We start from the raw sequence: 11940 nt of genomic DNA on the forward strand, positions 1-11940 counted from the left end.
TAGTTCAATCATTGTGGAAAACAGTGTGGCGATTCCTCAAGGATCTAGAACTGGAAATACCGTTTGACCTAGCAATCCCATTACTGGGTATATACCCAAAGGATTATAAATCATGCTTCCATAAAGACACATGCACACATATGTTTATTGTGGCACTATTCACAATAGCAAAGACTTGGAAGCAACCCAAATGTCCATCAATGACAGACTGGATTAAGAGAATGTGGCACATTTACACCATGGCATCATACTATGCAGCCATAAAAAAGGATGAGTTCATGTCCTTTGTAGGGACACGGATGCAGCTGGAAACCATCATTCTCAGCAAACTATCGCGAGGACAGAAACCCAAACACCGCATGTTGTCACTCATAGGTGGGAAATGAACAGTGAGATCACTTGGACACAGGAAGGGGAACATCACACACCGGGGCCTGTTGTGGGGTGAGGGGAGGGGGGAAGGATAGCATTACGAGATATACCTAATTTAAATGACAAGTTAATGGGTGCAGCACACCAGCTTGGCACATATATACATATGTAACAAACCTGCACATTGTGGACATGTACCTTAGAACATAAAGTTTAATAAACGATCAAACAAAAAACAAATCAACAACAAGGAGAACTTTCAAAACTGTATAAATACATAGAAATTAAACAATATGCCCTTGAATAGCCAATGGGTCAATGAAGAAATTACGAAGGAAATTTAAAAATTTCTTGAAATAATTGAAAACAGAAACACAACATATCAAAGCCTATGACATACAGCAAAAGCAGTATTAAGAGGAAAGTTTATAACAATAAACTCCTACATTTAAAAAACAGATTTAAAATAAACAACCTAACAATGAACTGCAGTGAGCTAGAAGAGCAAGAACAAATCAAATCCAGAAGTGGTAGCAGAAAAGAAATAACAAAGATCAAAGAGGAAGTAAATAATATGGAAACTAACAAATATAAACGATGAAGAAAAAAGTGTTGGTTTTTTGAAAAGATAAATAAAATAGACAAGCCATTCGCTACACTAAGAAAGAAAAAGAAATCCCAAATAAATAACATTAGAAACAAAAAAGGAGAATTACATTTGATACCACAGAAATACAAGGGATCATTAGAAACTATTTTTAACAACTGTATGTCAAGAGATTGGAAAACCTAGAGGAAATGGATAAATTCCTGGACATGTACAACCTACCAAGATGGAACCAAGAAGAAACGGAAATCCTAAACAGACCAATAATGAGTAACACGTATGACTATATAATAATAAAATGTCTCCCAACAAAGAAAACCCCAGAACTTGGTGGCTTCACAACTGAATTCTACAAATTTTTATTTCAATTCTTCTCAAACTATTCCAAAAATATTGAAGAGGAGGGAATTCTGCCAAGTTCATTCTTCAAGCCAAGCATTACCCTGATACCAAAATAAGACAAGGACACAATAAAAAGAGAAAACTATAGGTCAATACCCCTGATGAACACAGATGCAAAACTCTTCAGCAAAATACTAACAAACTGAATCCAACAGTAAATCAAAAAGTTTATACACCATGATCAAGTGGGATTTATCCCAGGATGCAAGGATTGCTCAACAAACACAGATCAATAAACACGCTACATCACATCCACAGAATTAAGGACAAAAACCATATCATTTCGACAGATACAGAAAAAGCATTTGATAAAATCAACGCTGCTTCATGATAAAAAGTCTCAACAAACGAGGCACTGAAGGAAACATACCTCAACACAATAAAGGCCATATGTGACAAACCCACAGCCAACAAAATGGTGAATGGGGAAATACTAAGAGCTTTTTCTCTGACACCTGTAACAAGACAAGGACGCCCACTTGTGCCACTCCTATCCAACACAGCACTCAACGTCCTAGTCAAGAGCAGTTAGGCAAGAGAAAGAAATCAAGGGCATCCAAAGTGGAAAGGAGGAACTCTAATTGTCTGTTTGCAGACAATATGCTCTTATATATTAAAAAAAAAAAAAAGGCTCCAGCAAAAATCTCTTTGAACCGATAAACAAATTCAGTAAAGTTACAGAATACAAAATAAACATATAAAAGTCAGTAGCATTTCTATAGACTAACAATGAGCCAGTGGAAAAAGAAATCAAGAGAGCAATCCAATTTAGCTACAAAAATATAAAATAAAAATAAAAATACCTCAGAAGAAGTCTAACCAAGAGGGTTAAAGATCTCTATGAGGAAAATGATATTCTACCCTCTGAAGGTAGAACAGTGGAAACTAGAGACAGGAAAGGGCGGCGGGAAGGCAGAAAGGGAGAGGTTGGCTAATGGATACAAAATGACATCTAGATAGTAAAAATGAGGTTTAGTGTGCTATAGCCTTGTAGGGTGACTGTAGTTTATAATTTATTGTATATTTTCAAGCAGCTAGAAGAGAGGATTTTAAATATTCCCAGCATTAAGAAATGACAAATGTTTGAGAAGAAGGACATGCTAATTATCCTGATTTGCTAATTACACATGATAAACATGTATTGAAATATCACACTGTATCCCATGGATATGTACCATAATGTGTCCATTAAAAATAATAATTGTTAAAAACCCAAGGGCCATTTCTCATTTGTCCTATGTCAATGTCGTGGTCCATTGGTGGAGACCTAGCCATTTGCAAGTTAGACTATAGTCACTTGAGCTGAAAGCAAATGAATCGTCACAAAAACTACCACTGGCACCAAGTCTTCTTTCCAGAATTTCCTGGCCACAGCACTGTCACAGTCACTGTGGGCAGGAAAGACACACTAGCAACCAAGTTTCAACCCCAGCACAGTTGATGCTTTTATTTCTCTGGTTTGGAATAAATGTGTGTTCATAACTTACATTTACTCCAACTGTCCCCTTGCTTAAATAGCTCCTTAAGGATGATTTTCTGTTACTAAATTCCAACAGCTTCTGAGCACCCATTCTATTCTCCAAAGTAAATAAAAAGAGAAAATGTGTTGAAAGCCTGATAATGTTCACTGAAGAATCCAGCATGATGTACTGCTTGAAATGGCCACTCCACCTTGTTCCTTTAAATGACTTTTAAAGTAGCCCCAGTTATTACACATAATTGAAGCCATAATTTCTGCAATACCATTAGGTCCACAAAGGGTGGGGCCAGGGGACTTCAAAGTCTGTCTCTGAATTTTTTTTTAAAAAAAGGAAAGCTCATGAGAGTAGGTAATGAAAATAAATATTCACACAACTCAGAACAGGGCATGGTGACACATAAAGCTCCAGCCTGGCACAGGTGTCCAGCCAGTGAGGGTGGGGACACAGACTCATATGGTCCTCACAATCCCCCAGAAGTGCCACAGACAGGTGGATGGCCTGAGGTAGAATCAGGCTCCAAATTCCAGGAGCTGTCTGGCTCATGTGCACCGCATGTGGTCCACAGTGCACGAGGATGCCCCACGTCAACAGTCCCGGTGCAGAGCACAGAATGCCCCATGTCACGAGCCGCCGCTGCAGAGCATAGCCCGAAGGTGCCAGCCCAGCCTCCTACACACACTGGCCACCAAGGCACTGCCCTCCAGGAAGGAGGACCCCAGAGGTCGTGGCGGGATGAGGTTCGGCTCTTCATCATCCCCGAGCAGAGGGGAAAGTCCCAGCAGACATTTGGGGAGCCTCTACAGGTGGCTCTGGGACTCTGAATGGAGGTTCAAAGTTGTCCCCAGATACACTAGACTCAAACCTAAAACAGGTCATTCTTCCAGATATGCCCAGACTGGGACCTATATAGGCCATCCTTCCTAGCTTTCCTCTGGAAAAGCAGGCTTAAAAGAGTATCGACTAAAAGGGGCCACCAGGAAGAGGGAAGTCCTATCTTTAAAAAAAGAAATAATTTTTCTAAAAAAGAGGCACTGAGGCTCTGACCCATCTGATCACTGAGTACGTGCTCAGCAGCATCTGTCAGAGCAGAGCAAGTACACACATGCTCTCCATACCCTGTGCTTCGGGTCCCCGTGCTCCCCGCTCCCATGCCCCCCGCACCCGTGCTCCCCACACCTATCTGTGCTCCCCTTGCATATGTTCCCTGCACCCGTGCTCCCCGCACTGTGTTCCCTGCACCCATGTCTGCTCCTCGAGCTCTCTTCCACTGATTTCCTCTGTACGTCCCTCTTGATAGTCACTGTCACCTCGAATCACCTGGCTAAATGGAGGTAAAGCAAAAGTCTAGAGTAGCACATTGGAGGACAGAGTGGAAGTGGCTGTTTACCAAGCAGGGCTATGAGATGAGCGCATCTGATCCCCATTAATCCTGACGGTCAGTTGATTAGCCCTGTTCAACAGCTGGGGACACTAAGGTGTGGAGGGACGGGCTTGCTTACCCCGGACGATGCTGACAGTGTGGGCCCAGCCCGGTCCCACAGTCACCAGGAGGAGGCTCCTGAGTGGGCAGGCGCCGAGGTGCAGCGCAGAGAACGTCTGGGACCCTGGCACAGACTCCTCAGGAAGGAAACAGAGAAAGGTCCACAGAGACTCAAGCAGCACAGAAGAAGGTCACCCACAAGTTAAAAATAGATGTTTGTGCTCTATCGTCCCAGCGTGCTAAAAATCCAGCTCGCTCACACGCACGGCCTGATGTGAGACCGGCCTCCTTCAGCACTGGGCTAAGGGAGAGAGGCACCTGCCCCTCTCCTGACAATAGCAGTCTCGGCAGCTATTCTTCAATGTACTTGACACTCCTCCGTGAGGATTAAGCTACACTCTGTCGACACTGGGTAAGTTTAATCCCGACACAGCTAACTGTGTCGATCTGCAGTGAACAAACAACTTACTTTGGATGACTCTGTCCCTGACAAAGACCCTGAATCTCCCAGGAAAGCTTAGTGACACGACTTACCTTTCTGTTTTCATTTCAGGTACACTGGCCCATATGGTCTAGTTTACCTGCTGATAATGCATTGGAAAGACCACCAGGGGGCCCCACACCATTTTCGGCTTTATAGGGATGTGAATTTCCCTTTGATGACAAAGGTAATGGGGAAATAAAACAAGGATCCAAAACAGATGCCTGTGTGTTTCCTGGGAATGATAAGGTCAGGAACTGCCGCTCTGTGTCAGGTGAGGGAGTAACAGAGAGAATGACACCAACTCCTGAGAGAGGACCTGATGCATGGTGCAGCCACCGCCTGTGGCCATGGAAATTCCAGGGAATGCAGGCCCCAGTTGCATGGTACAGCCACCATCTGCGACCACAGAAATTCCAGGGAATGCAGACCCTCAGTCACATGGTACAGTTACCATCGGTGGCCACAAAAATTCCAGGGAAGGCAGACCCTCAGACACATGGTACAGCCACCATCTATAGCCATGGAAATTCCAGGGAACACAGACCCTCATTCACATGGTACAGTCACCACCTTTGGCCACGGAAATTCCAGGGAACATAGACACCAGTTGCATGGTGCAGACACCACCTGCAGCCACAGAAATTCTGGGGAACGCAGACTCCAGTCGCACGGTGCAGCCACCACCTGTGGCCATGGAAATTCCGGGGAATGCAGGCCCCAGTCTCTAAAGTGTTATTTGTTTCAGGAACTTCACCGCAGTGAATGTGGAAGAGTTTCTCTCTGTGCAGAGCTCAGTATCCAGAAGGGAAGTCGGCCCTAGGAATGCCTTCCTCCTCTTCAGAGCTCAGGGCCCAGGGCTGACGCCCTTGGGAGGGGTCCTTGTTCCGCACCTGTGCCTGTGGAGGGTTCCTCAACACTCACCGTGCACCTCCTAGGAGCGGAGGCTACAACAGGGAGCCAGAGACCAAGCTCTGCTCAGACAACAGTGAGCTGATGGCCCTCCACTCTAAGTTCCAACTGCACGGAGTGTGTATTCCATGAATGCTTGCTAAATGAATGATTCATATAAGGTCGTCTGTGCTGACCTTTGCTGGTCTGCTGACTGTGGGCTTCAGAGCATAGACCTCATTCCTGGAGTAGCCAGTCCTTCCCAGAGTGATGGCTGCTGGAGGACAAAGCCCAGGGCTTCTGTCCTGCAGCAACGCGCTCAGGACCCTGCGCTGGGCACGCTGGGGGCCTCTCCAGCAGGAGATCCCCAGTCCTGACCTTGCAATATCAGTGAACCCCAGGGGAGTCCCAAGTGCTCAAAATCAAGTAAATGTCCATTGTGATTCAACATATCAATTTTAGAAGAAAGGGCAGATTGCCGCCTCCCTCCTCAAACTAGGGACCATAAATCGATCCGCGGCCCTAACTGAGGCTCTGCCTTAAATCCTGCTAAAACTACCAGCCAAATACTCAAATTTACATTAGAGTTAAAGGGAAAAAGAAAAAAAAAAACACTAAACCAAACACCTGTAAGAAATGATCAAGCAACCTGTGATACATCAACCTAAAGATTAAACATTAAAACAATGAAGTAGCAAGATATTAAAAGAGTATAAACTCTGTGTACATCGTGGTTCACGGTTCTAAAATTACACAGAGACAAAGACTGGAATGGAAGGGGGATAGGTTTACAGATACATTTTTTATTTTTTGTTTTTTAATTTTAAATATTACTTCTGTAATGTATGATTTGACTAACCAGATAATTCGACAAAAAAAAAAATCAATTATTCCTAAAGATAAATATGCACAGAATCCTTCTCTCTGATGCCAATGGAATTAGTTTGCGTCTGGCCCACAGTCTTCAATCTTTTAATTAAGACACAAAAACCAGGGCCGGGCCCGGTGGCTCAAGCCTGTAATCCCAGCACTTTGGGAGGCCGAGATGGGAGGATCACGAGGTCAGGAGATCGAGACCATCCTGGCTAACACAGTGAAACCCCGTCTCTACTAAAAAATACAAAAAAAATAGCCGGGCGAGGTGGCGGGCGCCTGTAGTCCCAGCTAGTCGGGAGACTGAGGCAGGAGAATGGCGTAAACCCAGGAGGCGGAGCTTGCAGTGAGCTGAGATCTGGCCACTGCATTCCAGCCCAGGCGGCAGAGCCAGACTCCGTCTCAAAAAAAAAAAAAAAAAAAAAGAAAAAAAAAAAAAAAGAAAAAAAGACACAAAAACCATCTGTCAGGCTATTAGAAAAAAAAAAAAAAAAAAAAAAAAGATTTATAACCAGGAGCCCAGAAGAAAAGGACCTGCTATGTATCACAGCGTCTCTCCACGCCTCTCCACCCAGGACAGTGCTCCCTCTATCCCCATTTTCATACCTACAGCACAAAGCACTTAGTAAGGAACTATCTCAATTCATGAGTCGCACAGCACAAAGGTCCGATGTCGCTGCCAAACATACCCTGCAGCCCCAAAACGAAGCGGCAACCCCCAGTGAAGGAAGAATGAGAGGCTGCTGGTTGTAATTTTAAATCTCGCAACTCAATGTCTTTGCACTTTCCTGCTTTGTTGGTTTCAAGGGCTTATTAAAATTAACCCCCCTACTGGATATTGAAGAAAGAAAGCAGGATGGTTGTGCAGGCTCTGAAGAGGCAGAGCCCCCGTTCCGCGGCCACCGCTGTCTTTCTACCCACAGCAGACGGGTTGACCAATTAGTCTCCCTTAGAGGGCACTGTTTATGATCATCGCGAACAAATGGATGCAATTGCTTCTTTTGAGATGTAGCAAGTTCTGGGACCTCCGCAGGAAAAAAAATAATAATAATAAGGGCACTGGCGCAATAGTCATAACCTCTGCGTGACACACACACAGAAGGAAAATTAAAGCCCTGGAGGCGGAGGCGTTTGGAAAGGGAAGGTGGAAGCAGGAAGGACGCCCACAGAATAGAGTGGTCAGAAACGGACCACGTCACTAAAGGGCGCCTTAGACGGTCCAGAGGACAAAATGTCCCTCTTTCCAGGGTAAACACCCATTTGCCAAACAGCCAGTGACGGCAAGCAGGAGTTTGCTTTTTTTTTTTTTAAGGCGTCGAAGAGCAAGAAATAAGCTTAATAATGGGACTGACAGGGCCCTGGGCTGCTGACTCAGCTGATGTGCACAGCATCAAAACCCAGGTTCCTCAGTGCGCCCCCTCTGCCGTTCAGGACAGCACTACAACTCACCCCATCAATCACTGCTTTAAAAAAGCAGTTCTAAAAAAAGAGACGACCCATTTGAAAGCAGCTGGAGGAGGAAGACAGAGAGCGACTCGCAGAATCCAACCGCTTGTAGCTTCGGAACCATAACAAGAATATGAAACTAGCCGGCCCAGTGTGAGGCAGAACAGAGACGACGCCGTCACGGCTCTCAAGAGGCTGAACGGGAAGCCCATGGCTCAGGCCCCGCAACGCCCTAATGGTGCCTGGAGCAGCCCACAAGTCTGTGTCCTTCGTGTGGGTTCACCTTCCTAGTTTCCTGGGTAAATTCAATGTACAGCATTTATTCGCTAAGAAAAGAACATTCAAATCAAACTACTGTCATAACTCTGAAGGACTCTTAACACTCCAGTCCACACGTTCAAAAGCCCACAAATATCAGTGCTGCCACTGTGCAGGTAACAATGTTTTGGATGCATCATGCACGTAACCAGTAACGATGTTTTCATGTTTTCCGTAGCCATCTCATTCAGGATACATAAATATCTGTGACGACTTGATACTTAGTTATCTGTGACTTTCAGATAGATTTAACAAGGCTACCTGACGGAGAAGGCCACACCCTCCTGATCCCGGGCACAGGCGCCCCTACGTGCACCCGGGGCCTGGGGAGCGCACTCTCCATCACCTCCCGCTCTTCAATGTTAAATGTCCTCCCGGCGCGCCTGCGTCGTGGGCCCAGGCTCGGGCCCCTCCTGGAGAGCCGCTTCCACATTGCAGGGCAGGGGAAGCCCAGAGCCCGCGCCGCGGCGCCGCTGACGTCCCGGAGTCCCCGCTTCCTGGTCCTTCCGGTCCGCGGAGGCTGGCCGGGAGGGCCTGTGACCCACTTTAGTTTTCAGTTTTGTCACGATCCGGAAGGCGACAGCACATGCGAGCACAAGAAACCCTTTTTGTAAATCTTCCAGCGGAAACGCGAGGGGCTGCCGGACCGCCTCGGAGACGCCAGGCGGGAACCCAGAGCACCCCCGCGGCGTCCTGCATTGCAGCAGCCAGGACCCCGCCCACACCGCGCGGGGCACCAGGCTACAAGAGGCGTGCGGGGACCCGGCCGTTTGTTCCTGGACATGCTGGGTAGTGGCGTGGGGCGGAGTTGGGGGGCGGGGGCCACTTAGGAAGTGATCGCGCTGTACCCTCGCTTCGGAGGGGAAGCCCGGCCCAGTCCTACAGCTCAGAGGCAGAACGACCCCTGAGGGCGCTCCAGGCGACCCCTCTGCCAGGTTCAATTTAAAACATAAACCGGACGGGTTGGAAAGCTCCCTATCTTTCGGATGGAGGTTCCTACCGCCATGTCCCTTCCTCCTCCGCCCCACCCGGCAAGGACCCCGGGGCTGCCTTGACGGTTCACGCTGCCCCGCAGGTACCCCTGCCCTGCCGCTCCCGGGCACCGGCTTCGACCCAGTTCTCCCGATCGCTTCCCCGCTCTTCTCCGCGGTTCTTCCCATCGCTTCCCCATCTTTCCCCGGGTCCTCCCATCGCTCCCCCCCTCTTCTGCCCTATCCCCCCATCCCCTTCGCCCTGTTCTCCCTCTCTCCGTTCGTCCCGACCTCGCCGCCTGGAGGGGGGCGCGCACCTTGAGCATCCCCGCCACTGGTCAGCACGCCGATGGCCTTGCCGGCCCCGGAGAGGTGCTCCAGGAACTTCCGCAAAGAGCCCTTGGGGGCCCGGGAGTCGTCTGCGTCCACGGCGAGGAGGCCGAGGGTAGTCGCTAGTCCGGGTGCGCGGCAGGCAATGGGGACCCTGCCCGCGCGCGCCGGACTCGGAACTGCTGCCCCGCCCGCGCCCCCGACTGGCGCCAGCGCCAATGGGCAGTGACCGGCGGGGCCGGAGCGCACCGGAGGGCCTGCGGGGGCGGGGGCGCGGCTAGGGGCAGGAGCAGGGAAAGGGCAGGGGCTGGCGGGGAGGGGGCGTGTGTAGGCAGGAGCACCTACGAGGGGGTCGTCGTAGGTAGGGGCCGCGCTAGCGATGGGGGAGGTCGCAGGTGCGGGGGTACCGCCACAGGTGGGCGGGGTCCCTGTGGGTGGGGTCGCGTTGCTGGTGCGCGAGCCTCGCGGGTGGGTTGGAGGACTCTGGTTGGGGGCTTTAGAGATGCCCGGAGCGCCACAGGTGGGGGCAGGGGCAGCGTCCCGGAGACCGCAGGGGGGCGAGGTCACAACGTTTGCTGGGCGCGCCAAGGCGGGGCGGAATAGAACGCGGGGAGCATCTCCAGGGGGGGCAAGGGAGACCGTGAGTGGGCGCGAACGCCGGGGCGTGTGGAAACCCCGCACTTGCTGGGAGCGCCGATGGCGGGGCGGGATGGAATTGGGGCGCGGAGACCCTATCTGGACGCGGAGGCTCGCGGCAGGCCCGGCCGCTCCTGCTGTTGTCGGCGCCTAGCCCGGCCGCTCGCACAGCTTGTTGTTGCCCGCAGGATTCCTCTGGGGGCTGCGCTGGGAGCCCCGGGGCGCGGCTTCCTCGACCCCCGCCCCCAAGTTTTCTCTGCAGCCTGAGGTCGGGAAGGACGCACGGAGAGTGGATCATTCAGGTGGCGAGAACAGCTGAGCGCGGCGGGCTTAGCTATGACGAAGCTGCGATTTCCCGGGCCCACGGGAGCTGTGGCGCTCCTGAGCCACCAGCCCGGCCCTTTGGGAGAAGAAGCCTTGGGGTGGAGGAGGGTATCGGGGCGCGACCCTCAGAGACGCCTGGGCGCGCGGAAGTCAGAGTGGGGCAGGAGGAGGCGCAACACGACTGGCCTCTAGGGGAGGTGGGACGACCCTTCCTCCCCACGGACACGCGCGCTGCTGTACGCTGTGCTGACCTCGGCTGACTTCACTGGCCAACTCCACGTACTGAAATACGCACACCCGATGGGATGTGCGGTTGTCCATCCACAGCTTAACAGCCTGGTGCCGGTTACCCTGCGACGGGAGAGGGGGCAGCCCCCACAAAAGCACGGGCTTATGGGGCCCCGGTTCCTTCAGTGCTCACCCCACGAAGTAGGGCTGCCAAACGGCCCCACTCGAGGGCTTACCGAAGGATGGTCCTGCGCAGTGGGTGTTTGTTGAACAGATAAGAGACAACAAAAGAGACTAAGAAGAGGTTTGTTCTATGAACCGGGGAATACGAAGCAATCGCGAAGGAGAGTCTCGCCAAAGGGCAATCCTGGGGAACAGATGGAGAGGCATGGATTTTTCTTGGATGTGTGTCTCATCCTGGGGCTCATCCCGCTGAGCATCAAATATTCATTGCAAAAGAGGAAAAAAAAATATGCTGCGGACAATGCTGGATGGTCTGATCTCTCCCTTGGCCAGAATGAACGGGGAAATTCCTAACCCCTCGTGGTCCTCAGAATCACCTGTCCTATGCACACCCCCACTAAACCACTGAAGTCCAGTTTCTGCCAGCGCAGCCAGGGAATGTATATTTTTAGACAAACCACCTAGGTTACTCTGATGAATGCAAAGTCAGAGAGCGCTGCTCTCATGCACTGAGCCTGAGCATTTTTCTATTAATAAAAAAGAAGAGGAGAATCCTGGGTGTCTTAAGGTGGCAGTTGAGTGGCCTTTGCCTTCTGGCGGGCAGAAGAGCAGACCGAGTCTCTGAGCACCTGCACCCACCGCTGGACCCAGGATCTGTGCTGGAGAATAGAAGGGCTAATTTAATTATTCGTGACTTTTTAGAGCATATTACATGTGGAGAAGGTAGGGCACACTGAATTTTATTTCAGCCAAATACCCCTTATCTCCTTATACAATTGATATTTTTATATTGAACATTAGGGGATGGGTCATTTGTCATCAAATTGTCTATAACACAGAAAACCATAGACACAACCTAACAGTTCAAACATGATGAGTTAAATAAATGATGGTAAAAATAGACGCTGCAATAATAT

At 49.7% G+C, this 11940-nt stretch overlaps 1 protein-coding gene across 3 annotated transcripts in view; it reads right to left on the bottom strand.

Moving 5' to 3' along the window:
• The window catches only part of LOC139361593 (disco-interacting protein 2 homolog C-like), a 190779-nt gene extending 181001 nt beyond the window's left edge, over positions 1–9778 (bottom strand). For 2 of the 3 annotated variants that reach the window (XM_071090211.1, XM_071090205.1), the window contains exon 1: positions 9640–9778. The gene's annotated coding sequence lies outside the window, so the exon portion shown is untranslated. The remainder of the gene's footprint in view (positions 1–9639) is intronic. The other variant, XM_071090206.1, reaches the window with a different exon arrangement.
• Between the last annotated feature and the right edge of the window lie 2162 nt (positions 9779–11940).

The sequence above is a fragment of the Macaca nemestrina genome, unplaced genomic scaffold, assembly GCF_043159975.1.
Source record: "Macaca nemestrina isolate mMacNem1 unplaced genomic scaffold, mMacNem.hap1 Scaffold_67, whole genome shotgun sequence".
NCBI lineage: Eukaryota > Metazoa > Chordata > Mammalia > Primates > Cercopithecidae > Macaca > Macaca nemestrina.